The sequence below is a fragment of the Tenrec ecaudatus genome, chromosome 10 (genome assembly GCF_050624435.1).
Source record: "Tenrec ecaudatus isolate mTenEca1 chromosome 10, mTenEca1.hap1, whole genome shotgun sequence".
NCBI classification, from domain to species: Eukaryota; Metazoa; Chordata; class Mammalia; order Afrosoricida; family Tenrecidae; genus Tenrec; species Tenrec ecaudatus.
In genome coordinates, this window is record NC_134539.1 from 5,814,390 (window position 1) to 5,820,561 (window position 6,172).

The 6,172-nt window shown below is 40.8% G+C and overlaps 1 non-coding gene across 1 annotated transcript; it reads right to left on the reverse strand.

Moving 5' to 3' along the window:
• Positions 1–5,634: 5,634 nt before the first annotated feature.
• Positions 5,635–5,741, reverse strand: LOC142460388 (U6 spliceosomal RNA). Its single transcript, XR_012786600.1, has one exon. It is a non-coding gene; the product is annotated as a U6 spliceosomal RNA (small nuclear RNA).
• Positions 5,742–6,172: the final 431 nt, after the last annotated feature.

Sequence of the window (6,172 nt, forward strand, 5' to 3'; positions counted from 1 at the left end):
TCATTGTCAACCTTTCACATGAACAGGAGGCAATTGAAAACTTAGATGTTTGCATCAGGTGCACATGAGTCATCAGAGTAATATCTTTGCTATTCAACACGATTAAGAGGTCTTATGAGCAGATTTGCCCAGTGTAATATGTTGTTCAATTTCTGGACTGCTGCTTCCATGAGTATTGATTGTGGACAGAAGCAAAACGAAGTCCTTGATTAGTTCAGTCTTTGCTCCATTTATCATGATGCTGTATGTTGGTCTGATTGTGACAATTTTGTTTTTTGTTACATGACCTCTAAAGCCTGAACCCCTATCCCCAACCTGTAGTGGATAGTGAATTTAAACTGCTAGCTTTGAACCATTTCAATCAATTTCAGATCAATTTCAATCAAGTCAGATTTTTAGCAATTTCAAGTAATGTGGCCATACCATTGTGTTGGAAAATAGAGGGTCAATGAGAACAAGGGACACCCTTGGGAGAGGACTTGGCAAAATAGCTGCAGCAGTGGATGGACCATACTAGCAATGGTGAGGATGATGTGGGGCCAGACAATGTTTCATTCTGCTGGACCTAGGTCACCATGAGCCACAGTCGATTTAGCAGTTATCTCTATCTCTGAGTGTACTAAAACATGGTTTTGGTGATCATATGCTGGCATTTTTGCTAGGCTTATATGTAGGCATGTAATTGCTGGGTTATAGAATATACACACATTGAGTTATAATTATTCTCAGCTGCCCCTGAGTTCACTCCATGGGTGGGCTCCAATAATGGTGAACATGTGGATAAGAGGACAAATTGTTGCCCCATCCATGATCATCTTCATGATTGTTGGTGTTTTCAGTCCTCTGTTGTGGCTACGCTGTCAGGCCAGATACTTCTAAACACAGTTCCACAGGATTATCTCAATATATATTCCCACCGACTATGTACAGCAGTCCCAGATCTGCAACACCCTTGCCAGCACTTGGTTTGTTCTGCCCTTAATTGTAGCAATAATTTATTGTGGTTTTAGTTCTCATTTCCTGGATGACTGATGACATGGAATGCCTTTTCCTAGGTGCAGTATCCATTTGGTATCTTCCCTTTTTGAAATATCTGCTCAAATGCATTCTCATCTCCCTTACTGACTTGTAAAAGTTTTCAAGACAAGTCATTCTAAAATATGTGGATTGCAAAGATCTTTTCCCACGATGTGGATTTCTTTTCTATCCTCTTCATGGTATTTGTTGATGACAATAGGTTTGGCATCTGGCTGTGTAGACTCTTCAGATTATTCCTTTTTAAAGATCACCCTGTTTTTTCTTGGTTCATTACACTCTATTATTAGGTTTAGAACTGACTACTCAATTGTCTAAATGAAGAAAAATGACCTGCTGGGATATTTATTGGGATTGAATTGTTTACATAGATTAATTTTAGGATAATGGAACTTTTTATAAGATTGAGTCTTCTGATATTTGAATGTGATGCATATTTCCATTTATGTGGCTCTTATTTAACTTCTCAAGTAATGTTTTATATTTTTCAGTAATGATGTTATGCTTCTTGATTAGATTATGCATTTTCTTTTTATAATTATTATAAACCAAATTACTTAAAATTTTTATGTTCTCTATGTGTTGTTGGTACACAGAAGCACAAGTGAAATATATATATTAGTCTTTTACTCAAGATTCTTGCCTTCTTTGTTGATCATTTTGCTTCATCTAGAACTTTTGGGTACCTAATCATAATATCTACAAATAATGACAAATTGATTTCCTTCTTTCTAGCTCAAGCACATGGGTATTGATGGAGGATGTTTTAACCGTTTGATGATATTGTTACTATGTTTCTTCCAGTTTCCATGGGGTGATTTCTACTCATGGTGACCCCGTCTGTGTCAGGCGTGAACTATGCTTCAACTGTGCTTCAGCCGGTGATCCTCCTGAGGAAGCTTACCAGTGTTTTCTTCCCAGGCGCCTCTGGGTTGACTTGACCCTCCAGCCTTTGGTAACCAGTCAAGCAGGTTAACCATTTGCATCAATTAGGGACTCGGCTGTGGTTCTAGGATGCCCTAATTCTTCTCTGTCAGCCAACCCACCCACAGTGCACAATGCTCTTAAACAACAAGGAGACTCCCAAAGTGGGAATCAAGTGACAACCAGCTGCTCCCCTACTACAGACTGGAGGTAAATATGAAGGTACAGGGATCACTGACTGCATTAACTTTGAATCGGAATTGACTCAGTGGAAGTGAGAGTGAGAGAAACTAAGGGGAGTGTTTATGTATAGAGACAAAACCCACGTCTTTCTGACTCACGGTGACACGTTAAGATCGAATAGGACGTCTCCTTAGAGTTTCTGAGACTAAATCCTTATGGAAGCTCATCTTTCCCCCAGTTAGCATGCCAGTACTTATCCACCAGGGCTTCTTGTACATAGGAATAAAGGAAAGGAAATGGGAAGCCAGGAGGAGCTCAGCTAAGGACATAGTAGGCAGTCTTTATTGGAACTCTTTTAGTATGTAGCTCAACATGATTTACCATGACTTAATCCACCTGTGTGAGGATGTCAGCTGATCCTGGGGCAGGGAAGTCACTGAGGTCCATGATCCAGTAACTGGTCCTAGAACCTTTACTTCCCTCACAGAGATTTGGTCTCACTGCTCAAGATCTGGGTCAGGCATCTCCCAAGCAGTCATCCTATCCCTCCCTTTCAAGCAAATGAGAAGGCAAAGGTACCACAATTGGCTTCTTTTAGTGTTTTTTTCATACTATTGAGTTTTTCAGGATGTTATTGAGTTACTAGTATTGCCTGGAGGAGGACAGCATGCTTGGTAAAGTAGAGGGGCAAAGAAAGAGAGGAAGGTCCTCAATGAGATGGCTGGACACAGTGACTGCAACAATGGGCTCAGGCACAGGAACAAAAGTGAGGACGGCACAGGACCGGCCGTGTTTCATTCTGTTGTGCATGGGGGTTGCTATGGGTCAGAATGGCACCCAACAACAATGCCAGCATCCCTTATGGGCTGCTGATACAAGACTAAGGACATCTCTGCTGCATTTTCCATTCTGCTAAGGATATTTACCACCACTGGCCTCTCAATTTGTTACACTTTGGTGGAACATGTGTTGACATGATACTGGAAGCTATACTACTGGCATTTCAAATACTAGTAGGATCACCCATACTGGAGAGATTCCAGCCGAGCTTCCAGACTATGAAGGAGAACTTCGTAATCTCCTTCTAAAACTTTGGCCAGTGAGAATCTCATGAAGAGACAGATATAGTGCTAAAAGATGGGTCCCTCCAGTTGAAGATTCTTGAAATATGAGCAGGGAAGAGCTGCTCCCTCATCAGGAGAGTCAACCTGATGACATGAAGGGGCTGAAGATTTCAGGACCTGCATTTGCTGATGTGCCATGGCTCAAAATGAGAAGCAACGTCCATACACATTCATGAATAATTCAAACATGGAATTACAAAATATGAATTTAGAAAAATTGGAAATCATTCAAAATGGAGTTGAATTCATAAAGATCAATATCCCAGGCATTAGTCAGCTATATTGGATTGTCATTGACCAATTTGAATCAGACTACCATATGGTCTACTATGCTTTCCTTGAATGACAAATTGAAGAGTAATGGTGTCACATTCATTGTCAAAAAGACCATTTCAATATCCACCCAGAAGAGACAGGATAATATTAATACATCTACAAGGAAAACCAGTTAAAACTATTATTAAAAATATATATATCAACCACTAATATTCTTCAATATTGAAGTTGTCAAGGATTTTATTTTACTTGGATCCACAATCAACATTCTGGAAGCAGCAGCTAGGGAATCAGACAAATGTACTGTATTGGATAAATCTCTTGTAAAATACCTCTTTAATGTATTCAAATGCAATGATGTCAGACCCAAGCCCTGCTATTTTCAATAGCCATATATGCATGTGAAAGCTGGTTAATGAATAAGAAAGACTAAAGAAGATCTATGAGCATGGTAGTTACATAATCTGTTGTCAATTTGAGGGGACTAAAAGTGCAGGGGTGGAGTTTAGCCATCAATCCGGTGGCAGCTTGATTACCTCATTTGGAGGCACTAAGGACATTGGAGGCAGGACACATGCTCAGTCTCTGCGAGAACTTCTTGTTGACAAGCCGCATGGAGACAGGCTGATAGCAGCCAGAGCATCAGAGCTGGAGAAGCCACAGGGAAACCCTTGTCAACACTGAGGTGCTTACTCTGTCACTGGATCCACAAGACTTTCCACCTACTGATCTGTGATCATCCTGCATTCAGCATCATGGCATGTGTTTCGTGAGTGTGAAACAGGATTTATGGATTGTATCAGACATATGGGCTAAGACTGGACTTATGCACTTGATCTGGACTGGGATGTTTTCTCAATATTCAAAAGCTCTTTCTCATACACATATGAGTGTCTCTCTGAATTTGCTTCTGTAGTCTACCCAAACTAACACAATGAGCCAGATTCAACTTGATGGCAGTGATTTTGTATTTGTCTTTATTTCTTTGGATGCTTTTGAATTAAGATGCAGGTTCCACGGAGTCCATTCCAACCCACAGTGATCCTATGCCCAACAGAAGGAAAGGTCACCCAGCCCTGCACCATCTTCACAATTGTTCCTTTGACGAGTCCATTGTTGCAGCCACAGTTTCAATCCATCTGTCTAGGGCCTTCCTCTTGCTCACCACACCTCCACTTGCCACGCACGATGCCCTTCTCCAGTGACTAGTTTCTCCTGGCAATATGTTCAGAGTATGTAAGACAAAGTCTCACTATCCTTCTCTCGAAGGAGCACTCTGGCTGCACCTCTTCTAAGATAGATCTGTTTGGCCTTTGAGCAGTCCTTTCAATATTCTTCTCCAGCACCACAATCTCAAATGCATCAATTCTTTGTCACTCTTCCTTAGTCAATGTCCACCTTTCACACACAGATGAGGAAATTGGACATACCATACATCAATTCTTCCTCGTTCTTCCTTATTCAATGTCCAACTTTCACACACAGATGAGGAAATTGGACATACCATACATCAATTCTTCCTCATTCTTCCTTAGTCAATGTCCACCTTTCACACACAGATGAGGAAACTGGACATACCCTGGCTTGGGTCAAGCATACCTTAGCCCTCAAAGTAATGTCCTTTCTTTTCAATACGCTAGCACATTTACCTAATGTAATGTGTCTTTGCATCTCTTGATTGCTGCTTCCATGAGCATTGATTGTGGGTCCTTAACAGCATTAATCTTTTCTCCATTTATCATGATGTGACCTCTTGGTCCAGTTGGGAGGATTTGGGTTTTGTTTACATTAAGTTGTGATCTGTGCTGAAGGCTGCACTTCTTGCTCTTCATCAGCAAGTGCTTCAAGTCCTCCTCACTTTCAGCAAGCAATGTTGTGTCATTTGCATATCACAGGCTATTAAAAAGCCTTCCTTCAATTCTGATTTTCATTTTATTCATATAATATTGCCATATAGCTATTTGCTCTTTTTAAAAAATCATTTTATTGGGGTCTCGTACAATTCTTATCACAATCCATGCATCCATCCATTGTGTCAAGCACATTTGTACATTTGTTGTCATCATCATTTTCTTTTTCTTTCTTTCTTTTTTAAAATATGGAATGCTTCACGAATTTGCATGTCATCCTTGCGCAGGGGCCATGCTAACCTTCTCTGTATCGTTCTAATTTTAGGACATGTGTTGCCGAAGCAAACACATCATCATCATTTTCAAAACATTTGCTTTCTACTTGAGCCCTTAATATCAGCTCCTCGTTTCCCCCTCCCCACACTCCTCCCCACACTCCCCTCCCGCATGAGCCCTTCAAAATTTATAAATTATTATTACATTGTCATATCTTACCCTGTCCGATCTCTCCCTTCACTAAATTTTCTGTTGTCCATCCCCCAGGGAGGAAGTTATATGTAGATTCTTGCACTCGCTTCCCTCTTTCTAACCCACCTTTCTACTCCTTCCTCCAGGTATCACCACTCTCACCACTGGTCCTGAAGGGGTCATCTGACCTAGATTCCCTATGTTTCCAGTTCCAATCTGTACCAATGTACATCCTCTGGTCTAGCCAGATTTGTAAAGTAGAATTGGGATCATGATAGTGGGGGGGAGGAAGCATTTAAGAACTAGAGGAAT